Source organism: Podarcis bocagei (genome assembly GCF_964188305.1).
Source record: "Podarcis bocagei genome assembly, chromosome: 7".
Lineage (NCBI taxonomy): Eukaryota > Metazoa > Chordata > Lepidosauria > Squamata > Lacertidae > Podarcis > Podarcis bocagei.
The window spans coordinates 54,618,447-54,634,046 of NC_138132.1; the positions used below are offsets into that span (position 1 = coordinate 54,618,447).

Consider the following 15,600-nt stretch of genomic DNA (forward strand, 5'->3'; position numbering starts at 1 on the left):
CTGCTCTTTGAGGAGAGGGTTTCTCTGCATTGTCAGTTTGTCTTCTGTGAAATGGGTACATTGATAGATTCTGAAATGTGCCCCCAATCTCCCTCCAGAAAGGTTGGGGACCCCTGTCTTCATATTACAGATCTGTTTAAAAACTTGATAGGTATTTGAACTGTGCAGCTCAATAAACAGATAATGGTTAATTCTCAACCGGGAGATGGGATTAATCCTTCCAGCAGCCACAGCAGCCCATGCTGAACTCACATTCTCAACACAGAGATTTGTCCTGTCCCATCTTGAAATCAGACCATAGGATCTAATAATCCCTTTTAAAATTATAGCCCACTTAGCTTATAGGCCATAGAAGCCTATTCATTCTACCCCAGCCCAAATAGTCAACCCTTCTGATTCTTAAGAGTACATAGCAACCCACTGAAGAGCTGACTAGTTAAGGATATTGGTTTTTTTCCTTTTTGCATTTAGCAATTCTTACACCATTAACCAAAATGAACAACATGTTCTCTAGTTGTTCTTCAGCATCAGCTATGTCCCCGCAAAAATATATTTTAACCAACGATAGCTGCAATCCTGTACATGTTGTTCCAGGAGTAAGCAAGCCCCACCAAACAGAGTAGGATTTAGGCTTGCGTAAACATGCATAGCCCTGGATTAGTACAGAGCAGTCCTATGCATGTCTACTCAGAAGTACCGTTTAATGGAACTTACTCTCAGGTAAGTATTTACAGGATAGCAGCCTAAGTCGTGTGAATCTGCTGAAGACTGCCATCCGCCATGGGTTCCTAATAGAAAGAGCATGATGGAAAATGAGGAGTTTCAGAAGGGCTGAATAGATGGGAGCAAGCCTGTTAGGATGTGCCAGCTTTAGAATGAATGATGTTGCTTTAATATAACTTGTAAGCAGCTTGCTATTTCACACAAGTAGCAGCTTGTTTAAGGTGCAGACCCTGTTGGACTTTACCCTTCATCAGCCCCAGCCCAGAAGATTCATAGCTCAGTGGAAAAGCCTCTGCCTTGCATGCAGAAGGTCTCAGGTTCCATCCCCCAATGGCATCTCCAGGTAGGGCTGGGAGAGTCCACCTGCCTGAAACCCTGGAGAGCTGCTGCCAGTCCGTGTAGACACTATTGAGTTAGATGGACCAACGATCTGACTCAGTGCAAGACTATGTTGTATGATCCTGTCATAAAGGGAGCTGGAATCCAACAACATCTGTGCAGCCACAGGTTCCCCCCCATTCCTGATTAAAAAAAAACTCATCCCACATCTAGACAGGTAAATACATTATTGCTGAGAACCAGTGTGGTGTATTAGGACCCAGGAGATCTAAGTTCAAATCCTCAGTCATCTAGGAATATTGGTCCAGTCACTGTTTCTCTGCCTAACCTACCTCAGAGGGGTGTTGTGAGGAAGAAATGGGAGAGGGGAAGAACTATGTCCACTATCTTAACTCCTGGGAGGAAAGATGGGGTTTAAATGTCAGAATAAATAAATAAAACTATCCAATATTTTCTGACAATTATTCAGATTACTACATCTTGGGTCTACTGGCACTCAAGTCAGCAGTTTTTAATGAGCTAATGTGGGAGGAAGAGAAAGTAGGTTGTATGCCATGCTGGCCCTACTCAGAGTAGACCCATTGAAGTTAATGGGCAAGTCTACAATCAAGCACAATGTAAATTCTTTAGTCATCTTCACTGAAGCATTTACTAGCAGGCAACGCATGGAACAAAGGTTATCCATGCATAAGATGAGGAGAGGTGAAGATTGCACCAGATGCTCTGCTGTGTTCCATAAAACATTGAGCAAAAATGATCTGGTTCAGCAGACAGACATACCAAGGACTCAGCCCTTGTGAGGGAGCAAGTATATAGCCTAGCAGACACAATTTTGACTTTTGGACTGGGTTAAAGTTGTAAGTGGACAAATATGAGCCTGTCAGTCACACTCTTTCAGTTTGCATAGAGCTGGCATGGATGGATGTGGACGTATGTGAGTTTCATTTAATAAATAAACTCAGACACCTTTTCATTAAAAATAAAAAATACACACAGCTATAAAACAAAGTGGATATACAACTTAATATCAGCTACATCTAATAATAATAATTGCTCTTGTTTGCCACTTTCTTTTTTAAAAATAATTCTCAAAGGGATGTATCTAGAGCCAGTATGGTGCAGTGGTTAGAGCATTTGACTTAGACCTGGGAGACCAGGGTTCAAATCTCCACTTAGTCATGAAGCTGAACCTCACAGGGTTGTTGTGGGGATTAAGTGAGGAGGGGAAGAACCATGTATACCACCTTGAGCTCCTTGGAAGGAAAGGTGGGACATAAATGCAATTTTTAAAAAACCAAGTCCTCTTTGGAGTAGACCCATTGAAATTCATGGACCCAAGTTATTGGTTTCCATTCATTTCAATAGGCCTAGCTCTAACTTAAGTTGGATGCAATCCAAAGAGCAGGCTGAAAATGCAAGCAAATAAAAGCATTACACAAAAATAAAAGCACAGAGCAAAAATGGACAAAACTACCCCATCCCTCTGAGAAAGCAGATGAGGGGAAAGAGTCCGGATTCACTGGCTATAAATCTCCAGAGCCCCTGAGACTGATCTCTAAGGATCAGGCTTAGAATTCTCACTTAAAATGCTACGCCCTCTGGATTCTCTAGGGGCAAGAACACCGATTGTAAAAAAATTAAAATGTTTTTTTTTTTTTTTTAAGGAAGAAAATCGGCACTCACCTTTGCAAAATATGAAGGAGGAGGGGGAAAGAGACCCTCTTTGTTATATTTACTCCTCTGGAACCTGCGGGTGGCGGTCTCTTATTTCAAGTATTAGGAGAGGCGGGCAGACGAGAAGCGGGAAGAAGAGTGTGTACTCCGTCTCTCTCCCAGGACCTCAGAGCAACTGTGGCAGAGCAGTGTCTGGTCTCTTGCTTTATACCATCCTGTCTTTCCTCCTCCTCCTCCTCCTCCTCCTCCTCCTCCTCCTCCCCCTCCCCCCCTTACTTCCCACCCCTTATGACAAGATACGAGTGAATCATTCCTCTTTCCCTGGAAGATGCGCTTCCTTAGCAGCATCTGAGCCTCCGCAGGAGAGAAGGGGCTTTGCACTGAAGGGGAAGTTCAACAGATTTGAGTGAAACTCCCTCCACCAAAAAAACCGCCTCTCCTCTTTTCCCATCCTCGCAGTCTTCCCTTGAACAGAACCTAACGTGTGAAGTTAAAAGAAGACGGTTAGGGCAGCTGAATAATTGCTGCCAGATTTTTTTCACTGCAATCCTTTCTCCAAAAGTGTTGCACTTGCCCCAACAAACAGCGCCAGGGAGAAGCGTAGACAGGAGCAATCCATTTTGGTAACCAGAGTGAAATGGGCAAGCTGGCTAGACGTCTCCTCCTGCCTGAGAAAGTGGATTGGCGAGATAAGGGGGCGAGGGCGGGACCTTAGACCGGGAGCGAGCGAGCGAGCTTCGGACTTGTGGTGTTTCCTTTGAGCGTGTTTTACTAGAATCCCCCGATCCATCCATCACGCGGACCCAGGCGCAAAAGCGCTCGGATTCCAGGAATTTGTTTTAAGCAGCAAAACTGGATGTGGGAACTCACAGTTCTGAGTTCTCCAGCAATTTTATTTTTATTTTAATCTACTTCTGGCTAGTCCAAACTATCTTCATTCCGGCAGGGAAGAAATTGGGGGACACAAATCCCTGCTGAAACGCATCCTGAGATCTGTCGGTAGACCCCCGATCCGCCTGCCCCTGCCTTCACTTTCAGAGGAAGGCACGGACTGACCTCTTTGGCCGGAGTGGCTGCAGCATTGGCCGCGCGCCTCCTCCCTACAAATGCGCGTGGCGTTTCTGCAGGCGCTGCTTCCCTCCGGCTCTGAGATTCTGCTATGGCTGCCCTCAGCTCCGAAACGCGGTTTCCCAAGCAGGCTGACTGGCGGCGCTGCTGAGAGTCTCCTTTCCGAAGCTGCGAGAGGTTGACGGGGTGAAGGAGCATAGGAACATGAGACGCTGCCTTATATCAAACTAGACCATTGGTCCAGCTAGCTCAGATGTTAAGTGCACTGGCTGGCAGCAGCTCTCTTTCAGAGGAGACTTTCCCAGCTCTCCCTGCATTGAGATGCTATGGGGGATTGAACCAGGGACCTTCTGCATGCGACAGAGATGCTCTGTCACTGAGCTGTGGCCATTCCCATACCTCTTGCCTTTGCAACCTCACTGGTGTACTTAGCTGAGATGTAATGAGCTATTCCATCTGCAGTCAAGGTCACTTCCAGACAATCTGTTCATTGAGCATTTGCTCCCATTGGCTTAGGACATTTCCAGCCTGTCACTGTTTTATTAGATGTGATGCAATCAGTTCAGTTTATGCAATTACAGTTGATTGGGAGGTCTTGCACAGTAAACCGCAGGAAGTGAAGTGATGGGGAAATGCATTGCAAAGCATGAATACAAAAACACAAGAAGAGCCTGCTGGATTGGGCCACCTCTGGGAAGCCCACATCAGGACCTGGCCACAACAGCGCTCTGCCCACCTGTGATTCCCAGCAGCTGGCATTCAGAAGGATACTGTCCCTGACAATGGAAACAGAACATAGCCATCATGAAGGTGCTGTGGTCTAAACCACTGAGCCTCTTGGGCTTGCCGATCAGAAGGTCAGAGGTTCGAATCCCCATGGCGGGGTAAGCTTCCGTTGCTCGGTCTCAGCTCCTGCCCACCTAGCAGTTCAAAAGCACGCCAAAAGTGCAAGTAGATAAATAGGTACCGCTCTGGTGGGAAGGTAAACGGTGTTTCCGTGCGCTGCTCTGGTTTCAGTGTTCCATTGCAACAGAAGCGGCTTAGTCACGCTGGTCACATGACCCGGAAAAACTGTCTGCGGACAAACCCCAGTTCCCTCGGCCTGTAAAGCGAGATGAGAGCTGCAACCCCAGAGTCATCTGTGACTGGACTTAACTGTCAGGGGTCCTTTACCTTTACCTTTTATTGCTTTGATGCACTGTTTGTCTAACTTTCTCACAAAGAAATCAGAGTAACTGCTCATTAAATAGCCAAAACACAATACAGAATTTCCCTACTGCCTTCCCTATTGCCCATTGTGAAACACCATCCATCTGTTGTTTCAGGTGTCTTATAAATATATTTATTTTTCCACAGGATTTCCCTGTTGTGGATGAGATCAGATGTTGTTATTACTGAAATTCTGTTTTCACCTGTTTTTAAAATACTATTTTAAATACTTTAAATCTCTCCTTTTACAATACAGTGGTACCTTGGGTTACATATGCTTCAGGTTACAGACTCCGGCATCCCAGAAATAGTACCTCAGGTTAAGAACTTTGCTTCAGGATGAGAACAGAAATCGTGCTCCGGTGGTGCGGCAGCAGCGGGAGGCCCCATTAGCTAAAGTGGCGCTTCAGGTTAAGAACAGTTTCAGGTTAAGAACCGACCTCCGGAACAAATTAAGTACTTAACCCGAGGTACCACTGTACTTGATTGATTTTTAGATGTATGTTTGTCTTCTTCTCAGAGACTTTAAAATAGCAAGCAGTTTAGAAACGCGAACGAAGGGAGGGAGGGAGGTTAATTCCATACTCTTGTGCAACAAACATACTCCCACTCCCACCCATATTTTTGTGTGATCAGGAAGGTGTGGAATAATAATTGCTTGATACAGCTTATCAGCTTCCTACAAACAAATCAGAATATGAATGCTCATTAAATAGCAAGTGTAGCCTAAACTTCCTGCAAACTTTGTGCAAACAGATCAGGATGTTTGCTCTATAAATAATCAATGTGGAAGTGATTTGAGTTCTGATTAGGTTGTTGTTGTTGTTTTGCGTCAGCCTCTGAATCTCTTGTCCATTTCTTTCAGAGTACCTGGGCAAGCTGCAGAATGCAGTGCCAGTGAGACCGCAACCCACATTCTTTTCTCCCTCCCAGATTGACTCATTTGAGATAAACAGGGCAAGCCACTGTGTAAGTTGCCACAAACCTTCCAGAAACATGTTAAGTGTCATAAGCCATGAGAGGAGCGTATGTTGCAAAAAGTAATCAGAAAAAACCTGATCCCAAGAAGTTGGCATCTTCATTGACCATGTTTCCAAAGAGGCAGCTTCCTGTACCATGAAGAACATTAGGGGGAGCTCTGATGCTATACTCAAGAGTTGTCCCACTTGAGGAAAAACAATATTTATTATTACTTTCTCAAAAAAGATTGATTGTTTCACTGTCATTCATATTCCAAGACAGTATGTAGAAAAAGATTGTGAGACTACACATTGAAATATTTGATTGATTGATTGATTGATTGATAGATAGATAGCAGCTTGGCTAGTCCAAAGTACTTTTATTAGGACCACGTTTTATAAGGCAGGTTAAGATGATGACTTATGCAGAGCTGGCCAGATTAACAGGAAGAATACGAGACCAGGATGAACAGAAGTTTCAAGAAAACTGGAGTAAATATTTGATGTATATAAAAGACAATTGTAAAGCATTAAAGACACCGGATGGGTTGGAATAACTCTCACAATGGGTGGAAAAATAAGCTAATTAAACAAAATATGTAAGGTTAGAAAATATATGATACTTACCGAAGGGGTGGAGGGAAGTCCAAAGCTCGGCAGAGCTAAAGATAATTATATATGCTTTATAATGCATATATGCTATAAACGTGTTGTAAATGTATGTTTACTGAAAACAATAAAAATTTATTGGAAGAAAAAAACAAAGTACTTTTATTAGGACCAAACAAAAGGTCAAGAAATAGTGAGCAAGCTTTCACGATTTCCAGGACAAATGACGAAACATTCTAGAGAACAGGATGCTGGACTAAATGAGCCATTGGTTTGATGCATCAGACTCTGTGTTCTTATGAAGAACTCACAAGGTGGTTCACTATTTTGGAGACATGTAGGAACAACTCATAATAAAGCTCTTTCCCAGTGGTGGATTTTGGGCCTTCAAAAAGTGTACTAGACTGGTCAAGAATGGAAGAAGACCCCTGTTGGATGGTTCATCTGTCTCCGTCCTTGGCCCTCCTTGCTGGGGCTGATAGAAGCAGCAGTATCTGGAAGGCCCATCCAGTCTGGCCACCTGCTTCCTGCAGTGGTTAAGCTCCACAATCAGCGTATGAAAGCCATCACTCCTTTGTGCTGTTGTTCTCCAACAACTGGTATTCAGTAATGCATTGCCTCTGGCCGTGGAAGTTCCATTAGGGCTCCTCATGACTAATGGTCATTTGCAGATGTCTTCTCCATGAATTTGTCTGTGATACCCCTTTGATACCATTCTAAACTACAGGCTATCGCAACTCTTGGCAGCAAATTCTGTAAATCAACTGTATGTTCTATGATGTAGAGAAGAGATGGGTAGAAGGGAGACTGGGAACTACTATCTCTGGGTGATTTGCAGTAGATTAGCAGAGGTGTCAGACTCCCAGTTGTCTACCAAAGGCAACAGCTGATCTTCCAATGTCATATATGTCACAGAGGTGTCACAAAAGTCTCAGCATTTCCTGTCGCAGGTTCCATACTGTGGAACAGACTTCCAGCAGAGTTTCAGGAGGCACCCTTGCTTTTGACTTTTAGGTGTCTTTGGAATACATTTTTACACTGACAAGTCTTTGTAGCAGTTTAATTATTAATTTTTTAGCAGTCACTCTAATGCTTCTCAGTATCATTTTTAACAGTGTTTTATATTTTAGGGTTGTACACCGCTCTGATATTTTATGATATGGTGGCACAGAAGCACTTTAATAAACAAGCAAATCAGTGCCCTTTTGTATTCTAAGTTGGACAAACAGGACATTTGCTACAGGAAAAAAAAAACCAATAGGCACAAATCTGCCATCAGAAATGGCAATATCCAAAAACCTATGGGAGATCATTGCATCCTCCCGGGACAATCTAATGGACATTAAAGTGGTCATTCTGGAACAAAGGGACTTCACAGGAAGACTGGAACATAAAATGAGTGCATTGCCATTCACCAAGATGTGTCTATCACTTCTGGATTGAACTGGGACAATGGATTTTCATCACAAAGGAGGAGTTAATTGACTCATCAATGCCAGGATGTCTGTACTGGCAATACAACTGCTTTTTGACAATGGTCACAGGGGTAATAGTGTAATTATCACTGTTTGCACTTGTTCCTTAAGACCTCACAGTTTTCAGTTCAGCTTTGTGGGTCTGTTCTTGCAACTGAAGATTATATCATGCCTTCTATGAAGTCTACAGAAGCTTATGTTAAGCTTTAAGGTTCTTACTTCATTGTTTTCACCACAATCAACTTACCTGACCGCCCCTCCGGAAACAGATATATTTGGTGAGCGTTTTGCTCTGTGCGTAAAGTCTCGCTTCAGATACTTTTCATAGGATAAATAGGGAAGGTGAGCAGCAGCTCACGGGCTAAACTGATTGCCAAAGCCATATCCACCACTGAAGGGGAAGGGCTCAGAAGGTCCCAGTTTCAATCCCCAAAGGCATCTTTGCAAAGGTAGGGTTGCAAAGAGACTCCTGACTGAATTCCTGGAGAGCCACTGCCAGTCAGTGCAGACAATACTGGCCTAGATGGGTCTGACTTGGTATAAGGCAGCTGCCTATGTTCCTAAGTTCCACTGCTGAGCTGTAATGTCAGCAGATCAGTGTGGAAAAATTGTGGTGAAGAGAGGTTAAAAGCTCCCAACCCTGCCCCACTGATCACCCACCCTTCCACGTTTCGCAAGTGGTTGGAGATGACAGGTCAGTAGCGGGGGGGGGGGGAGTTGCTATATTACTTTGCTGTGCAGTGAGTAAAGGAACCCCATTTTTCAATGTGCAATGTGGAAATTAAGCAAGTTCCAAGATTGAAGGTCAGGTCTCCTGAATGTGAGCCACTGAACCACTACAGAGTTCTGTTGATTCCAAAAACCATTCAATGGATTTCTTTACCAAAAAAGCTGAGTCAGAAGATGGTTGGCCAAAAAGAGAACTAAGGTGTTTTCCGTTATTATTATTTTAAGGAAAAATAAATCAGTTACTGGCAGACACATAATTAATACGCCATAAATTTTGCTCCCTAATCCACTTTTTGGACAGAGCTCTAAAGCCACACAAAGCTTTGATGTGAGACCTTAGCAAAAGGGACAAGGGCGGGGGATTTTGGATTAGGAGAGTGTGTACACATCAAGGGAGGCTCCCCTAAAAGAACCAGCTAATAGAACTTTTTAAAACCCAGGAAGGCTCACTCTTCAATAAGAAGGAAATAGGGATGGGGGGTGGGGAGGGGAGGGGAGGGGAGTATTTTCAAGGGCAGCATGTATAATCCAAAGCCATGCATGCTGTTGCATCCAGTGACAGCCAATGAAGTTGAATGTTGGAAGATTCAGGATGGACAAAAGAAAATACTTCTTTGCACAGCACATAGTTAAACTGTGGAACCCACTGCCACTGGAGACAGTGATGGCCTCCAACTTGCATGGCTTTAAAAGAAGATTGGACAAATTCAAGGAGGATAAAGCTATCAATGGTTATTGAATACTAGGTGCTAGGAGTCATAGGTGGATAGAGAAGTGTTGCGCTTAGCTCCTGCTTTTTGAACTTCCCACAGGACACTGGGCTAGTGTGGCAGGCATTTCTTAAGCTCTAATGTAAAACATGGCTGCTGAGATGCTGACAGAAATCCAGAGCAGTAAGTGCATTGGGTAGGATTTCAGACCTAGGTCACTTTCTCACAGCCTCACCTAGAAAACCACCAGGATCACATCCATGCCATATATTTAAAGCATTACTATACCACTTTAAAGAGTTATGGCTTCCCCCAAAGAATTCAGGCCACTAGTTTGTTAAGAGTGCTGAGACCCCTATTCTCCTCACAGAACTACAACTTCTAGAGTTTCCTGTGAAGATGGATTAACTGTTAAGCCACCCTGGGAATTGTAGCTCTGGGAGGGAAACAGGGGTCTCCTAACAACTTTTGGCACCTTTTACAAAATTATGGCTCCCATAATTCTTTGGGAGAAACCAGGGCTGTTTAAAGTGGCATCATACTGCTTTAAAAATGTGGAGTAACTGTGGGCCTAGTGGCTTCATTAAAAAAGGTAAAGGATCCCTGACAGTTAAGTCCAGTTGCAGGCGACTCTGGGGTTGCGGTGCTCATCTTGCTTCACAGGCCAAGGGAGCCTGCGTTTGTCCGCAGACAGTTTTTCAGGGTCATGTGGCCAGCATGACTAAGCCATTCCTGGCACAATGGAACACCAAAACCAGGGCAGCGCACAGAAACACTGTTTACCTTCCCTCTGGAGTGGTACCTATTTATCTACTTGCACTTTTTGGTGTGCTTTTGAACTGCTAGGTTGGCAGGAGCTGGGACCAAGCAACGGAGCTCACCCCGCCATGGGGATTCGAACCGCCAACCTTCTGATCGGCAAGCCCAAGAGGCTCAGTGGTTTAGACCACAGCGCCACCCGCATACCTGGCTTCATAGACAGGGCTAAGTATTCGGCTCAATCATTGCGAATTTCCAAAGGAGCTCTGCTCATTGTGTACCATACTGCAGAGGCCCAACTGGCCTCAGCTAGAAGCCAGACATTTAGTGTTGCAGCTCCCATGCTGTGGGATGCTCTTCCAGCAGAGATCTGGTAGGAGCCTCACTTTTGATTTCCAGGAGTCGCCAGCAGACTTTTTTTTATGCTGGCAGGCCTTTGCAACTATAAAAACGTTCTGATTAGTCTGTTACTTTAATGATGCCTTTGTTCTGTGTTAAAGGTTTTTATATATACCAATGGTCGTATACCACCCTGATATTTTCTGCTAGGGTGGTCTATAAATATTTCTATAAAGTGTTAATTAAATGAAATAAGTAAGCATTGAAATTCTTTCAAAAAGGATGACTGTGATGTGGATAGTTTTTCCTGCAGAAGATAAACATGACTGCAGAGTTCGTGCTCTAGTGATATTAAATCTGGACTACTACAATGCATCCTATATATGGGGCTGCCCTTGAAAAGTCAAGACACTTCACATGGTCCAAAATGCCACCATCAGACTATGGCAAGGGTGGGGGCTGATTCTTCCTTTATCCAGAACTCTACATAGGAGTATATGGATTGTATGAGGTATTAAGGGACGGGTAGCACCTCTGGTAGGGGACAGGTTGTGCTCCTTTTGGGGTAGTTTGTCCACCTTTGGTCCCCACCCTACACTCAGCTCTCACCTGTGTTTCCTTGAAGCTGTCAGCATGTGACAGCAGCCACATCCCAGGAAACGGCTTCGACTGGCTAAACTAGGTGAGGGTAGCCGATGGGCCTCAAATCCTCAGTGAGTGAGGGATTTCCCCTGCATGCAAAGACAGGCTCCATCAGACTGCGAGTTTTTTCCATCTTGAGAATTTTTCGTCTTGCGAAGCACGGTTTCCCATAGGAATGCATTGAAACGGTTTCCCATAGGAAAAAGGAAACAAACTTGCAAGACGTTTTCGTCTTGCGAAGCAAGCCCATAGGGAAATTCATCTTGCGAAGCAACTCAAAAAACGAAAAACTCTTTCGTCTTGCGAGTTTTTCGTCTTGCGAGGTACCACTGTAGTAGGGCCAATGGTCAAGAAGGCGGTTTCTGCACGTGCCATAGAGGGAAATGAGGGGCAGATGGGGCTCGTCAACCTGGGAAAGTAGCCCATGTAGGAGAAGGAAAACTCTGATCCTAAACCTCCACTGCCTTGCCAGCTATACTCATAAGTGAGAAAGGCTTCTGGAGTAAACCTCAAGGAAAAGTCCATGCCCACTGCCTTGTGGGACATCTTCAGTAGAAAGGGCTAAGGAGTAAACCCTACCTGCTTTCCTTTGGACCACATCAGCGAGGCTGAGGGGGGGTCTTGTCGTCTGGGCAACCAATATACACTGTCCAGGCTTGCACCTGAGTGTTCAGGTCAGTGTTGCTAACACAGTAAAACAATGCGGGAGGCAGCAGTTACGAGTTTCCAGTCTCCGCAGGCACAGCAGGCCCTGTGGTTCTCCAACAGGTTGACTTCACCCCTAGAGTTGCACTCCTTTGTCTCTCAAGACAGACAAGTGCCAACAACACAGGAGACCCACCAAACCTCTTGTCTCTTACCGTTTAAAGCTTTCCCGTGAGCACTGTTTTTACATTCCTGAAAAATATAGCTAAATTCTCTCTACCCTCAATACAAGCGAGAGAGCCAGGATGCTGAGAGGGGAGATCAGAAGCAGAAGCAAATACTGTCTGTTTATATATTTATTAGGAAGTTGTATATTGTAATATTTGAACAGGTAACGCTGCATTTCTGTAACATTTGGTATTTTAGTTTCCCATTCATCACTTAAGAGATTTTAAAATATATATAAAGCAGTATAAAAGTGGTCTAAATAATAATAAGATGGGACACCAACCTCCCTCCCGTTCTGGACAGAAGAGAGGTGCAAAGAGCTTCTCTCTGTGAGCAAACATGGCGATGCACCTTTATTCATTGTTGGGGTGGCATGCCAGCACCATTTTGTGGTCCTTTTTCTCTGGTCTTTTAAAGGCAGCAGCCATGTTGTTACGCTACACCCTTATCACCACCATTTTGTGCTATGCCACACACAGAGAGAAGCCATTTTATGGTGATCCCTGTACTATGCCCTTTCTCAGAAATAAGGCCCACCTGGAATCTCACCACGGGGGGTGGGGGAAGCATTCTCATTTGGAGTCTCCATATTACAAAACCCAGACTTTAATAGTGAGTCAAACCAGTTATTCTTGGCCTGAAATCTAGACAGGAACACTGGGAGCTGTCATATACTGAGTCAGGCCATTGGGTCCATCTAGCTCAGTATAGCCTTCACTGACTGGCTTGTGTTACACAGGGGTCTCCCTGCCAGCCTTTCCTAAAGATGCCAGGGATTGAACCTAGAACATACTGCATGCAAAGCAGATGCTCTATTGCTGAGCTACAGCCTTTCCCTGATACCGAAGAATAACTGTAACACAATACTCTCCCCATCTTTTGCACAGGCAGTCAGTTACAGAGTTCTTTTAAGACAACACACAGTTTGTTCCAAAGCAAAGAATGTGGTGCCATGAAGCCCACACTAAAATCAAAATTGTGGTTAGATGATAACGATGTTGTGCTGGTTAGTTCCTGTAAGAGCCTGTGTTGCTACTTGGCAATTGCATGATCCTTCATGAAAAACCCAATTAAGCCACTCAGCCCTGACAGGATTTCAACACTTGTTTTTCGTAGGATTACATGGCAGAAGTATTCTGTTAAGAAAAGAAGGTTCTTAGTTATCTTTGCTTTGTGCCAGCATGGTATCTTGTTGCAGTTCTCAGTTAATGTGGCCCATTCAAAAGTGATATAACCCAAATCCAATTAGTTAACAAACGTCAATACACAAAACCACGCTCTCAAGTTTTCACTTTAGACAGGATGTTTCATTTGTAAACCACGCAATTCCTTCCCTCTTTCACAATTTCCTTCCAATCTACTGCATCATAAAGGAGCCCACTTCAGATAATGTCTCCTTTACAGCCTGCACTAGAGATTCCTCATAAAAGTAAACATAGCAATTAAAATCCAAGAGGATCGTTAAAAACATACATGCAATTAGAAGGGCAAGTATTGCAGAAGAAGGGGGCCATACTTGTCATTTCTTAGCAAAGGTGTACAACTTTCTCATAAAGGTGAAGTAAAAAGAACAGGATATTTGTTGGGCAATATTTCAGAAGGAGCTGTCCTTTGGAAATGACCATAAAACACAACAACTAATAGACACAAGTCCAAAGAAATGGTCAAAGTTTCTTTAGCTAGGGTCTGACCTGACAGGAAATATATACAGATGATGGCAGGAAATATATAAGGTTCCTGACAGGATATAGGGATTATGGTGGAGAATGAAACTGTTGACTGAGTGTGCAGCAGCAAGCTCAATTCCATGCTAGGGATCATTAGGGAAAAGGTCCTGAAATAAAAATACCAATATTTTAATGTTTCCCCCCAAATCTATGGTGATGTCATCCTGGGGGTACTGTGTTAATAATTCTAGTCATCACATTTCACAAAGGATATGGCAGATCTGGAAAGTGACAAAAACAGCATCTAAAATAATCCAGAGACTGGGTTACAGATAGGTAGCTGTGTTGGTCTGCCATAGTCAAAATAAAAAAAATCCTTCCAGTAGCACCTTAAAGACCAACTAAATTAGTTCTTGGTATGAGCTTTCATGTGCATGCACACTTCTTCAGATACACTGCAGCTCATACCAAGAACTAACTTAGTTGGTCTTTAAGGTGCTACTGGAAGGAATTTTTTTATTTTGGCCAGAGACTGGGGCAACTCCTCTATGAGGAAGGATTGCATAATTTGGGATTATTTAAAATAAAAAAAATCCTTGTATCTGAAGAAGTGTGCATGCACACGAAAGCTCATACCAAGAACTAACTTGGTTGGTCTTTAAGGTGCTACTGGAAGGAATTTTTTTATTTTGACTATGGCAGACCAACACGGCTACCTATCTGCAACTGGGATTATTTAGTTTGTGAAAAACTAAAAGGGACTACATTATTACATGAGCACTGCTCCACAGAATTTGATATTTTCATTTATATATATATTCATTTGAAATAAGTGAAGCATTCTATATCCACCCACCACGCTGATGAAGAATTCTACGAAACAGTAGTCAATATCTGGAATTACTGTTCAGTGTTGGACATTGTTGAATACACAAAGCTTCACAGCTTGTCTTCCACTGTACAAAGTTTGGTACCTCACTTCATATAAAGATTTTCAGAGACTTTGATACTAAAGATTTCATTTTGAACTTTTTATGATTTGAAGGAATTCTATAAAGATTGTCTATTACGTATGTATATGGTCATCGTGTTGCCTAGACATTGTTGATGTTCTCTTTGCAACACAGGGGTTTGTTTGGATACTTCAGACTGATCAAGCAAGTCTTCCTAGGTGTGACTGTAGGTATACCAATGCTGTAAATACTCTTGGTGGTGGGTTCTGAAGGCTTAACACGTCTTCCTAACGTATGAAGACAAGTTCTTGCTTTTGGAACATCAAGATCAGGCTTCCTCAACCTCGGCCCTCCAGATGTTTTTGGCCTACAACTCCCATGATCCCTTGGTAGCAGGACCTGTGGTCAGGGATGATGGGAATTGTAGTCTCAAAACATCTGGAGGGCCGAGGTTGAGGAAGCTGTTACATGTACTTCAGTCCTTGCAGACTTGGCCCCAGTGGAGTGCCAACACTCTAGCTTCTAAACTTCCACTTAGTGACTGTCAGAGCATCATTTTCAAATCTATAAAGCTATAAGGCTTGCTCTTCTATGTAAAGTTGCATTGATGCCAAATGAGACCATTGGCCCATCTAGCCAAGTGCTGCCTCCTCTGACAGCGACTTTCCAAGTCCTTCAGTGTTGAGAAAGTACAACAGGGCCAAGTAGCACAGCCTATCTTGCAGGTTCTTAACAGCTACATGCTCTACCCATCTTTTGGGGATACAATTTAGGTTGGTTTTGACAGTCATCAGTGGCTTGAGACCAGGCTACTTCAATGACAAGCTGTTCCCACTGAAGCTATCTAGGTGTCAATATCTGCCTCTTCTCTG

General features: G+C 43.7%; 1 protein-coding gene across 1 annotated transcript in view; it reads right to left on the reverse strand.

Moving 5' to 3' along the window:
- The window catches only part of CRISPLD2 (cysteine rich secretory protein LCCL domain containing 2), a 49,894-nt gene extending 46,967 nt beyond the window's left edge, over positions 1–2,927 (reverse strand). The window contains exon 1 of the mRNA XM_081201225.1: positions 2,746–2,927. The gene's annotated coding sequence lies outside the window, so the exon portion shown is untranslated. The remainder of the gene's footprint in view (positions 1–2,745) is intronic.
- Positions 2,928–15,600: the final 12,673 nt, after the last annotated feature.